The sequence below is a fragment of the Vidua chalybeata genome, chromosome 14, assembly GCF_026979565.1.
Source record: "Vidua chalybeata isolate OUT-0048 chromosome 14, bVidCha1 merged haplotype, whole genome shotgun sequence".
Classification (NCBI taxonomy): domain Eukaryota; kingdom Metazoa; phylum Chordata; class Aves; order Passeriformes; family Viduidae; genus Vidua; species Vidua chalybeata.
In genome coordinates, this window is record NC_071543.1 from 3,511,388 (window position 1) to 3,523,926 (window position 12,539).

The 12,539-nt window shown below is 49.3% G+C and overlaps 1 protein-coding gene across 8 annotated transcripts in view; it reads right to left on the reverse strand.

Annotated features, from left to right (window-relative positions):
* Positions 1–12,539, reverse strand: part of ARHGEF9 (Cdc42 guanine nucleotide exchange factor 9) — a 189,710-nt gene that overhangs the window by 59,609 nt on the left and 117,562 nt on the right. Inside the window, exon 1 of one of the 8 annotated variants that reach the window (XM_053955509.1) lies at positions 3,333–3,350. The exons of the other annotated variants lie outside the window; for them this stretch is intronic. The gene's annotated coding sequence lies outside the window, so the exon portion shown is untranslated. Of the gene's footprint in view, positions 1–3,332; positions 3,351–12,539 lie in introns of those variants that run through there. 8 annotated transcript variants of the gene reach the window in all.

The window sequence follows — 12,539 nt, forward strand, 5'->3', positions numbered from 1 at the left end:
CCAGCACAGCTTCAGGTTCTCAGCATCAGCAGAGAACACTGAAGCTGTCCAGACAATCCTGACAACAGATTAAAGGGCCTGATTTACCATTTGCCTTGGACTGGCTCTCCTTTATAAATCTGATCTCCTTGGATTTGGACAGTTGGAGCTGCAGGTCCAGGCAGTGGTAGAGTCAGCAGCAAAGCACCTACAAAGCAGCAAGACCTACAAGGCTTAACCTGGCAATGCCTTTCATGCTCAGAACCCAGGCAGATGCAGTCAGTGGGCAGCAAAGTAAAGCTGTGCTCCTCCCACTTCCACTTTGACAAATTGTCCCTTCTAATTCAAAATCAGCTGTAGAAGAAACCTGTCCCAAACCTGTCCCCTTTGTGTGTCATGCAGGGGATTGTCCACACAAGCCTCACAAGGTCCTGGGACACCAGGCAGAAAGCCAAGGCATGGAGCAAGCCCTCAGGTGATGGCTGAACTTGTGGGCACCTCCTGCTTCAGTGAGGGGCCATCCCACAGCTGGGCTTTTGAGACACAGCTGGAGGGAGCTGGGCACCAGAGGGTCCCCCCTGAACCAGCAGCAGCTGCAGTCAGATGGTGATGGACCCCCTAGCTCACCCCAGAGCTGGGCTCAGCAAAGCAGGGGAGCCACATCTGGAGAAGTAACAGTTACAGAGACTGATTTCTGATCCCAGTGCAACAGCTGGATGCTCAGAGGTGTTTCAGTGCCTCCTCACAAACCCTTGCTCTGCTCCCAGTCAGGGTTCCTGGATGCTCTCATAAATAAGGATCAGTTTAAAGCACAGAGACCCCAGGACAGATCTGGAAGGGATGAGACTTCAGAGCTGAAGAAACCCCACGACACATTTGAGACCAGGTACCATTTATCTGTTCTTCTGCCAGGACTGAGCTCTTCTCCTTCACCAGTGCTTCCCCTCTGCCATATTTCTGGATGCTGTCCAGGTGTGGTTTCCCAGGTAAGGAAGTTCTGCCCTTCCAGCCCCCAGCTTTTCCTTCCCCCAGGCATTTCACCAGCCCTCTCAGGCTTCCACGTATCCTGCGTGCACTCTTCTGGAACACAGATGACCAGAATTGCAAATACTATTCCCAAAGGGACCTTACCAGAGATTTGTGGAACAGCATGAAATATTTATTCCAGTGTCACAGAGATCTCCCAGTAACACCTCACATGTCCCCCTTTCCCCACAGCCACCTCCCACCTGAGGCTCACAGGGATCCTGTACTCAGCTCCTCTCAGTAAATGCAGTAGAGTACGTTCTCTTTGGCTCAAAAATCAGTTTTCTTGTCAAAAAATGCATCGGGTTGGCCTGACACTTGTTCCTTTTGTTAATGCCATTGGGTATTTTAGTCCCTTTTGCACTGATGGGGAACCAGGAACAGAGCTATTACGCAGGAGCCGTGTTCCTGCTGCTTCTGCTTCAGCTGACAGAGACTGCTGTCACTTCACACACAGCCAGTTCTGGGCACAAACTGCCACAGAAACGTCACTGAGCCCAAACTTCAGAGGGACTGTGCTTCAAACCCCCCCAGCCTACTTTGCAAAAATCCATTCCCGAGCCCGAGGCACAGATCCCAGCTCTGAGGAGCTGACAGGGACTGCAGAGGGACAAAGAGGGACAGGGGGCACACCTCGGCCTTTTTGAGCTGTTAGCACACAGGTCTGCAAGGTGCTTTCAGGGCATGTCAGGAGCTGGGGTGGCTTTGCAAAGTGCTTCTTGATCTCAAGGAGAAAAGCTCCAAGTCCTTGGTTCTCACTGATCAGTGCCAGCAGGGCTGGTCCTGCCCAGCCCCTGGCACTTGCTCACAGCTCAAGGAAGGGATCCACATCTCAGGAATCCTGCAAGCAAGCCTTGCCCTTTTGGAACACAAATCCAGCTCAGCCTGTAGCAAAAGGATGGCGAGAATTGGAGCTCCAGCCATCCCACGTGCTGAGTCCATTGAGAGAATGTCAGGGCCTAAAATGAAAAGATCCACTTGAATTTATCTTGCAGGACATCTTGCTGCATCCGTGGAGCCATCCAGCTCTCTCAGGGCAGGGTTATGGAGATAGAACCTGACATCTGCAGCAGCAGGAGATGACAAACTGGAGAAAGGTCAGCATGAAATATTATTTCTCAGAGAATTCAACACAGGAGCTCTTCACTCCAGAAAGTTCACATCTCTCAGCTTCACAGCCGGGCTTAGTGCTGTTGTCAGAGATATTCAGCCAAAGACCTTGGAAAGAACTTCTCTGCCATAAAGATTCTCCCACACTGCAGCTGAGAGAGTCATCTGGACTCCCTGACAGCCAGTGAAGAGAAAGAGACACATCTGGAGTGTGATTCATCCCAGCTATTTCAGCAATCTACCTTCCAGCCAGGTGAATCATGCCCTAGAATTGACTCCGTGTTTAACTGGCTGAGGCAGACGTTTACATTTCCCACATCTTAATGTTCATCCCATCTACAATTTGGTCATTACCAAAACCAAAGGACAGAATTTAAGAATAATAATCTCTATAGGAATAGTGAAATATTAAAGCACACTCTCCCAGATGCAGAAGTTTTCTGTAGGGTGAAGGTTGACAGAAGTAAAGTTATGTTCTCTGTGCCCACCAGAGGAATTCACAAAATCTTAGCCTTGTAAATTTACAAAAATTAGAACTTAGATATTTGGGAAAGTGTCCTACCCATAGGAAAAGAGAAGCAGCGAGAAGAAATGCAGCAGGTGACAAGGACGTTCAGTGTGACATCCCCTGAACACTGCCTATCTGCCAGGTGGAAGTTCTACTTCCTATTAAAATCAATTATTCTTGTCAGTTGCTTGTTCAAAGTAAAGAGCTCAAAGAGAAAATTCCTCAATGCTTTCACCTCTTAACATCAGTGCAGAAATGCCCAGGAGCATTTGGGAACTGCAGACCTGAGAATAATAATTCCTGCTTTACAGGAGCCTGCAGAGCACTTTCTGGGGTGGAGGAAAAACTTTCTCAGTGGGCAGAAGAGAAGAGTAACTCTTGTGATGTTGTATGGGCTGGGCACCAGGCATTGGTCCAACAAACACCATGGGCAAAGGGAAATTCCAGGGCACAGAGAGGAGAGGCCACTTCCACATCCCAGCACCACAAAGAAATTAATTTAATGAGGAAAATAAAAAGGGCAGAAAGACAAGGCTCTCTCTAACTCCATGCACAGCTTAAGCACACTGAGAACAGAGTGTATGATCCCTGAACCACCAGGACCACACCCTCAGCCTTCCCAGGGATTTTCCCCACAGGTTTCCACAGCAAACCTCCAAGAACTCAGTCACAAACCCTCCCTCTAGAGATGCTCCTTCAAGACACTCACAGCAGCCCAGCAGAACAGGTGAGTGCTTTACACCAGCGAGCAAAGCCAGAGGAAAGGAATGAAACCATTCCTGCTGAAGGGCTGGGAGGATTTTGCTTTCTCTTCCCGTCTGGTGGCATTTCCAGGATGGAACGTGGCCACTGGAAATACAGAATTACATTAGAGGTGCTGCCAAAATAAAATGACAACAACAACAAACAGTAAAAAAAGGGTTTCAGGGAACTCTGCAAGGCCCCACCTCTGACAGCTCATGCCAGGGAAGCTGAACTCTGTCCTCACCTGTGCTGGGAAAGTTCAGAAAGGTCCATCTGGCCAAAGATCCCCACTGTCTCCCTCTCCCCTTGCGCTTCCCAAAGCCAAAGGGCTTTAAGGTGTCATTAATGCCACATGGGAGCTTCCAAGGAATTAAAAGGAGGTGCTCAAAAGTGGGAGTTTGACTCCAGATTTTACAACTTTCTTTTCCGGCCATGCCTTTGGTGGCACCTTTTTCAAGATCAAATAAATGTCCCCATCAAATAAGCAGGAAAATAAAGAATAAAAGGAATAACAGGAACAGCTCCCTGTTACAGGAGCTGGTGGGATCTGTCTGACCCTGTTACTGGAGCAGGTCTGGAGCAAATCCACACGAGCCAAAGGAGAGGAAGGGAAGGGGAATGCTTCCCACAGCCTGTATTCACAGCACATCTTGATGAAAAAAGCCCAGGAACACCACCTAGGATGGCTTCCCAAAGCACATTTACAGAGTGACCTCTGAGCCAGGGGTTACAACTCCTCCCAGGCCACTGCAGGGTTTAAATCTCTGAGCCACGACCCAGACATGCCCCTGCAGAGGGACTTTGCTCCAGCTCCACACGACAGGACCAACTGGAAAATTATTCTGGGGAATGGGTGAGCCTCTGCCTCCAGTCTGGTGCATTTTCCCTGGCTCTGCTCACTTCCCAAGCCAAGATGCACAACTGGACAAGAACATCTGCTCCACCTCAGCCCCTGCCTGCAGTGAGGCAGTCAAGGATTAAATATCTTTGAGTGAAATCAGCCACTACTGTAACGTTTTGCTAAATATTCCCAAGTCATCAACACTTACTGGCTTCTTAAGGGCCAACCTGAAGAAGAAATCAGGGGCTTAGTGGTCCATGGACACTGAAATATGCACAAAAGGGCCATTCAAACCACTCTCACCTGTCCATTCCTCTTTCAGGGATAAGTAATCACTGCAAGCCCACAAGATTCCAAGACCCTTTTCAGCACAAAGCTTCTCACTAATCCAAAATGCACTTTATGAAGAACCACATTCCCCCAAAAAACCCCAAATAAATCTATCATCATTCATCATCTCCTTAAAAAACATCAAGGACCTCAAAGTTTCCAGCACCATGGTCTCTGGGAATATGAATAATCTTTAAGGCAGGAAAGTGTTTCTCTATTAGATCATTTATTACTGCATCAGTAGAGTTGTAACAGTAAAAAATGAGAGCTCTGGGTAGTTCCCTTTCAAATCTGTGTTACATAAACTGTGTCCTCCTCCACAGGAGCAGGATGCAGGAATAGGAGCAGGCTGTGAGGGGAGGAGGGAGAAATGTGGTGAGTGGATGCCATTTGCTCAAATTTTTCTTGTACAGAGCTGCCCTTTGTTCAGACAACATAGAAGCCCTGTAAAATCACAATAGCATTTCCCACACTGTGTTCACCGGCCCTTCCACAATGGAGGCAGCCAAAACAGCTTCAAAGAAGGATATACAGAGCTGGTGTTCAAAGCAATCACTGCTCAGGGGAAGGACAGGACCCAGCAGAGCTCCGCAGAGCTCCACAGAGCCCCAGCCAAGGGAGAGCACAGTTCTGCTCCCAGTGATCCCGGAGGGGAGGCACCTCACACTACTTCACAGCAACACAGCACAGCCTGCTGGGGCTGGGAGCCTGCTGGGACCCCCCAGACCCCCCCATAGCTCTGCTGGGACTCACTCCCATGAATTCCCAGCACAGCCGTCCCCACGGAGTGAGGACTGCATCCCATGTTTCAGCCCCACACCCTGCTGCTCCTCCCAGCCAGGACGGGGCCACTCAGCTGATGGAGCAGAGCACAGGAGAACGTCACCCAGCCCATCCCGCTGCACTCCTGCTCTTGCATAATCTCCCCAGAGTCCCTTTGATGGTGTGTTTATTTTTAAACCTCTCGCCAGGAATTCTGCAAAGTGAATAATGCCCAATCTCAGTGAATAGCCCCACGGCTCATTCACCAAACACAGGGGAGGGCAGCTCCTCTTGATTTGCTCATTCTCTCAAGAGGTGCAATCACCCAAAGGTTAAGCACAAGTCAAAGAATTTCCCTTTCTGCTTTCAAGCCCCTTGATGAATTTAACTAATGACTGGATTTCAGCTGAAAGAGGCTGATTGGAGTGAGAGTCTTGCATATCCCATATTCTGGGAAGGCTGCCACACTTGGTTGGAAGCTTTATCTATCTTGTATTTATCTATATGTTATGGGGAGAGACAGTACAGATAGAAAGGTTCCTTAGGACTGGGTTGTTCTGTTTTTCATTAATTTCCACTTTCTTGAGAAGATCTTACCTGGCAGATAGGAAATGATCTGGCCTCAGCCAAGCTGCAGCAGCAGAGCCCAAGGGATGCCATTAGTCTCATTTTCCACCTTATTTTGAGTATTGCCCATGTCATTCCTATTAACAATAGCAGCCACGAGGCAGGGCCATGGATGAAGAGCTCAGTAAAACCCTGGCAGCAGTGAGGAGGAGAATGGAAGGTGGTAAGGAAGCAGAGGGACCCCACTGAAGCACAGCCCACGCAGGTGTGAGCTCTTTGCATGGAGCATACGTCACCCTAATCACTCCCCAACCCCTCCTTGAGCATGGGGCACAGCAAGCCTCCCCCTGCCCCATCACATCTTTCATGCAGAGTAATTACAAATTTGCCATCATCTTTTAACTCAGATAAGCAATGAGACTGGGGCTGGAAGTTTGAAGTTTGAAGTGCTCCAGGGCAAGCAGCACCTTCAGCAAGCAGAGCCAGGGCAGCTGCCAGGCTGTGGGCTCAGGGCCGGCAGGGGCTATCAGCACGGATCCCTCACTGCAGCACTCAGCAACAAACAATAAACACCCTCCAAGATCCAAACCTAAGGTACTCACACAAAGCCCAGCCTCCTGCCCCCAGAAGGGACTTCTGACATTCCCAAGCCAAGGCCACAACAGCCTCAAAGACCTGGAGTTGTACTGACATCCCTCCTGAGCAGGGGGCTGGAGCTTTGATTTACACCCAGTCCAGCCTCACTGGCTGAGCCTGCCTGGGTGGGGAGCAGTCAGGACTCCCAAGGCGAGCTCCCAGTTCCACAAAGTCCCAGCCCAGCAAGCACTGGGCCCAGTAACACTGAGGCATTGTGAACAGCCCACAGCAGCACCAGGAGGGACCTGCTTCTCTCTCAGTGACCCAAAGGACAGAGTAAGGCAGATCAGCAAACAGAATATTACTAAATAAATATAAATATTACTAAATAGCTATAAATTCAGCTCTGGAAATGTACAGAGAAGGACAAGATGCTGCTGGGGAATGCTGAGCCCAGGGCTAAGGGACACAGCGAGGACAAACAGCATCTTCACCATCCTGAGCATCCCTATGCCCATGGTGCAGCCAATCCACAGCCTCAAAACCCCTCCATGTAGGACCAAGACTTGACTGGAAATGTCAGGAATGTAAAATCCATGCTCATTTTACCCCAAAAGCCTGTCCTTATTCAAACTGGAAAGCAAACAACTTCCCTGCCATGGAGCAGACAATGGGAAAACTGAGTCCATCTGAGCGATCAAATGGTTTTTGCAAGGAGAGGAGATATAATTGTCATTGCTCTGAGGAAAGCAAGAGTAAACCCCCTTTTAAAGGATATTTATGTTAAAATGCACATCACCTGTTACTCTGGACATGGAAGTTTCCAAAGCAGAAAGGAATTAAGGAGAAAATCACACAAATGACTCCTAGTGGATTGAATTCTTTAACACAGCTCCTTACAAAGGGAACAACACACGGATCTGCTCATCCCAGACATGGGATCTGTATCCCTGCAGCTGCACAAGTGCCACCAGCCAGCCCAAAGCTGGTAACACACAGCTCAGCCATGCAGCTGTCCCCAGCAGGAGCGATGGCACAGAGACACACACCAGGCAATGAAGAAAGCAACAGGAGCAGAGCTCACAAAACTCTGTGTGGATACTTTGTCCTCTAAAAGCTGACACAGTTGGCCAGGTTTAAAAATCATGGAATGGAAATGAATTCAAATGCAGGGCTATGAATACAAACCAGGAACATCACTCCTGGATGGCCAGGAACAGGGAAGCAGCAGCAAGAGCCCCTTCGTGACTGAGTCACTGCCATGTGTTCTAAAACCCCATTTAATAATGAAGCAGAGGCGTGGATTGTGTCATATTGGACCACAATGTATTAAACACATCCCCAGGAATCCTCAATAATGCATATATTGGTATTGTAGTAAGAGGCCAACATGATAATATTAAAAAAATGATTATTTTTAGTACTGGGAACTTGGAACATAAAAAGTGGTGGCTGTTATTAGTGCAAATCAATGCCCAGGCTGGATTAAAGTCCAGATGAATGTATTATACTGATTAAATTCACCACCTGGGCTCCTTATTTGCTGCTCTCATCTCCTGGTTTCTCAGGGTAAGTCCCTGCAGCTCCCATCTAACAAAGTCCAGGAGGGGCTTGTTGGCAGAGGAGGGGAATGACAGCTACAAACTGTTTCACAGACACTGAGCTCACAGGAAATTGAATTAAAGGAAGCACAAAAGGAGCAATGGCTGCAGAAGCAACACCTGGCCCCAGGAACCAGCCTGGGCTTCGGGTGACTGCAGGGGCACTGAAAGCCTTTTCTCCAAGCCAGGGGGAATCAGAGCCCATCCAGCTGCTCTTGTGCAAACCAAGAGCCACTCAGTGAAAATCCCATTGATTCCACTTCCAGTAGCAAAAGGAAAAACCAAGATGAGCACCCAGAATAAGAAACAGCCAGACAAAGCTTTTTGCCACCAAAACGATGATATTCATGAGAATTATTCCAGCAAAACCACAAGTCTTCCTCATGATTTCCAGGACTCCAGCACCTGGACCAAAAAGAAGCCATGGGCATCCTGAGGGACACAGGGATGAGCAGTCTCTGCCGTCCAGCACCTCCATGCTGGCAGCAAGAGCACAGCAAACCCAGCCAGGCACAGCTCAGGTCCTCACAGAAACCACGTCTCACACCCACATCTCACCTTCCATCCCCAGCTCCTGAGAAGGCAAACAGGCAGGACTTCAAAGAGATGAAGGCAGGAGATGAGAGCAAAGCAGCTTCTCCCCTTGAGACTCCTGTTGAGCCAAAGCCTGTGGCATCCTCTGGCTCTGTCAGGTCCTGGAGTGGCCCAGGAACACTCTGCCCCAAGCCCTGCCTCACTCAGAGCTGGAAAGCACTGAACCTTCCCAGAGCAAACCCTGCCTTCCTGCTTGCTTTGGGAAGCAGCACCTGGGGCAATGGAGAGCACAGCGGCGGCACTGCAGGGCTGTGTCACACCCCACCTTTGTCCCTGGGTTCCAACAGTGACAATCCAGCTGGGATCTGACATAATGTTCTTATTCCCACCACTTCTGCCTCCGAAAAGCTGAAGGGACAGCACTGGTTGGGAAGGCTGTCTTGTCAGGAAGCCATGGCTGATGGCTTCTCACTTTTCATGGACAACTGCCACAGCCAAAATGTCCCCTTCAACGGGAGTAACTCAAGGCAGCCACTGGCTACAGCCTGCTACCTCAGCTGGGCCATGGCTTAGATGACACTTTCACAGGATGGAAAGGTAATAGCAGGTGATTTTCCAATCCATCACCACATTCTGAGCCAGGAGTTCACCCCTGCCCCCCTGGGCTGCTCAGGGAGCCAGCAGCAATCCAGGCACAGTGAGAACAGCCATGAGCATCCCCATCTTCCTGCTCCCATGTCCCAGCCCCACAGCTGCCTGCATGGCCCCACACCCTGCGAACTCAGAGTTCTGGCAGGAGCCCTGAAAGTCCTGACAGAGGGGTGGGATGGGCAGGCCACCAGGACACATCAGTGTCACCTCATCCATTGTGTAATTGGCCCTCTCCCCTCTCTCCAAGTCATGCTGCACAGGACACGAGCAAGTGCTGTCCCTTCCCTGTCCCACTTCACCTCGTCAGGAGGTCATATTTGCTGCCTGGTGCAAGGAAATGAGCACCTGGATGGTGCTGGAGAGATCAGCTCTGTACCAAGATAATTCTATTCAAAGTCTAGAGGGCAAAGCTGTCACAGATGAAGTATGTCTGTGTATTATCTGTTGGCAAACATGGGACGTAATGGCAGCCACTCAACTTAATGGCTCGAATTCCAGCTCCTCCAAACGAGCCCATCGCCCTGCATGTAATCACAGAATGTATTTAAAAGTATAATTTCCATCCAAAAGGACCAGAGCTGGAGCAATATGACTCATGCAGCTGCCTGTGCATTGGGAAACATGTCAGGAAGCCTGGGAATTTGTGAGCCCGTTGCCATCTGTGCAGAAACTGGGCCGTGGACATGATTCCTCAAACCATTCCTCTGGCATCCGTGGGAGCCTGGAGGCTGCTGAGCCCCCAAAGTTGGGCCTTTGCCTCTGCACCCAAGGGAGCAGAAGCACTCTGTGAAGCACAGGGATACAAATACTAAAGAGAAAGGCAATGGAATTAAAAGGCATCTCTCCCCATGTACCTATTCCAGCACTCCAGAGCTCCACAGTTACAGCTGCAAACTCAGCTCCATTTCTGCCATAACAAAATCATCTCCACAGCATAATTAGTGTGCTCGTGTTAAAATGGGTACAAATGCAGGGGAAGAGGCATCCAAATATGATTTGTTTTTCAAGACAACATGATGTTTTCCCTGGCTAATAGATTCGATTCATTAAGGAATAACAAGAGCCAAGCACCACTTACAGCAAACCTTGCTGCTTTTAGCAGTGAGTTATCCATCCCCAGACTGGTTTGCACATTATTTTTTTTTACCTGCTATGACTTGCCAACCTTTTTTAGTCTAACTTGCCTACACATGGCTTACAAAATATCTCTTCTGTAACTACTGCTTAAAATCCTGCTTATTCCTAATTTCCTTAATGGCTCAGTTAAGTCCCCTGGCACTGTTCTGCTCTGGGACTGGATGACTGGATGACTTCCACATTCACATGAAAATTTTCAAGATAGTTGGATAGTTTGTGTGAGCAGGTATTTGCACTCGGATTTGCAACACTCTCTCAGGGCAAACATCTGAGTTGTCTGAAGGGGTTTTGAATGAATAATTTCCTGTGTTATCCACCTTCCTCTAGAAATAACGCTCCATCTGTTCATGGAACAGTTCCCTTCTCTTCATCCCAAGGCAGGATGAAGGTCACGCAAGGGGAAGAAAAATTTGCACATCCCCAATGCCCTCCAACAAAACACAAGGCACGTACCTGGCCAAGGTCATTAAGCAGTCAGGGGAAGAAATACAGCTGTCAGGTTAAGGGGAGTGAGTAATCATCCAGTGCATCATTGCTGCGACAAGCACCCCAGGACACGGGCTGGAGTCACAACATGTCCTGTGCAATTAATCACTAATCACAACGTGCTACACAGAAGTCAAATGGCAACTCCAAAGGTGAACCAAAATGTTACCTTCAAAACACTTAAGCTTAAAAAAAACTCCAAACCTGAAAAAAACTCAACTGTCCAAGCTGAGGGGAAAGGCAAATGGAGTGTGTATAAAATCCCTAGCAGCCTCTGGGTGGAAAGCAGCTCCTCTGCGACGTGATTCACCCCAGAAGAACTGGCAGCAGCGGAGCCCATGTGAAGCTGTGCTGATATGGAAGATCTGTCCTTTCCCTGGCCTGTCCCACTGCCTAATCTACAGAACCCTGCAGTGGTTTCCATGAGAACAGCAGGGCTCTGCTCATCCTCCCTGGCTCCCTGTGGAGAGCTCCTGCCTGGCCTGGGCTCTCTCCTCCTGCATGTCTGGGATAACCACTGGCAATAAACTGGTCACTCATAGCAGCTGGGTAGCCCCCAAGCCAGGAGCACTCACAGTCACAGAGCTACCAAATCATTAAGGCTGGAAAACAGCTCTGAGGTCATCAAACCCAACCTTTGACCAGATGCCACCACGCCATGGAGTGCCAGGAATGAGCAGGGTAAATTCAAGTCCTGCTCTGGCTTCAGAAAGGATCCAGGAGCCTCATGGACAGCTGGGCTCCTACTCTGAAGAAAAGCAACCAACTTCCCTCTCAGTCAGACCTCCAAAGCATCTCGACTTTGCCTCTGGTGGAAAGGTGCCTCCAGGAGCAGCACTGGGTGGGCAGTGGCAGCTCTTGGATAGAGGTGATGCATTCCTGGGCTGGAGCAGTGGGCATCTGATCCATCCCCCACACTGCCCAAATTGCAAGAGGTTCTTGCTGTTCCCTCCTTGGACAGGACTGGAGGAGGGTGGGATTTCCCTGCAATCCTCCTGCACCCAACTGAGCCCAGCCAGCCTCGTGTGAGGCTTTGTCCTTACTGAGGAGTGACACCAAAGTCCATGGGAACACGTGGGAGCCCACGTTCCTCAAACGCCTCGGGTTCTTCCTTCAAGGAACACACAGCTCTTGTGGCTGATGGACAATTCCAGTGCTGCTTTCCATTTTTAGAGCAAAACTGGAGTAAAGCACAAATGGCAGTCCAGGAGGTTGGCACACACAGGTACAGAGAGATTTGAGAGCACACAGAGCTTGGGTCTGGATTGAAACATGCCAAAATGGAACTGTCAAGGCTGAGTCCAAGGAATTCCCATCCAAGGATCCACTCAGGCTCAGCCTCAGCTATTCCATATATTATTTGCCTGGCAAGCAGTCTACACTCAGTTATATCCAATTATTATTCCTTTCAGACACAGGTTTTCCCAATGCAGAACATGGAAAGGATGCCTTAAAGGCCATTTCTAGGACAGGAATATCCAGAAAAGAGACCAAATAACAAAGGTGGGAGAGTCCGACCTAATGGACAATCTCCAGCTCTTCTCAGTGTGGTTTTTCTTTTTCAGCTAAAAGCAGAAGTTGAGTGTGTGAGCTTCCCTCAGATGTTCCATGTGGTGGGCAGGTCATACCAACCACGCTATGGAAGAGACAAGCATGGCAAAGGGATCCACCCAGTGAATTTGCAGGC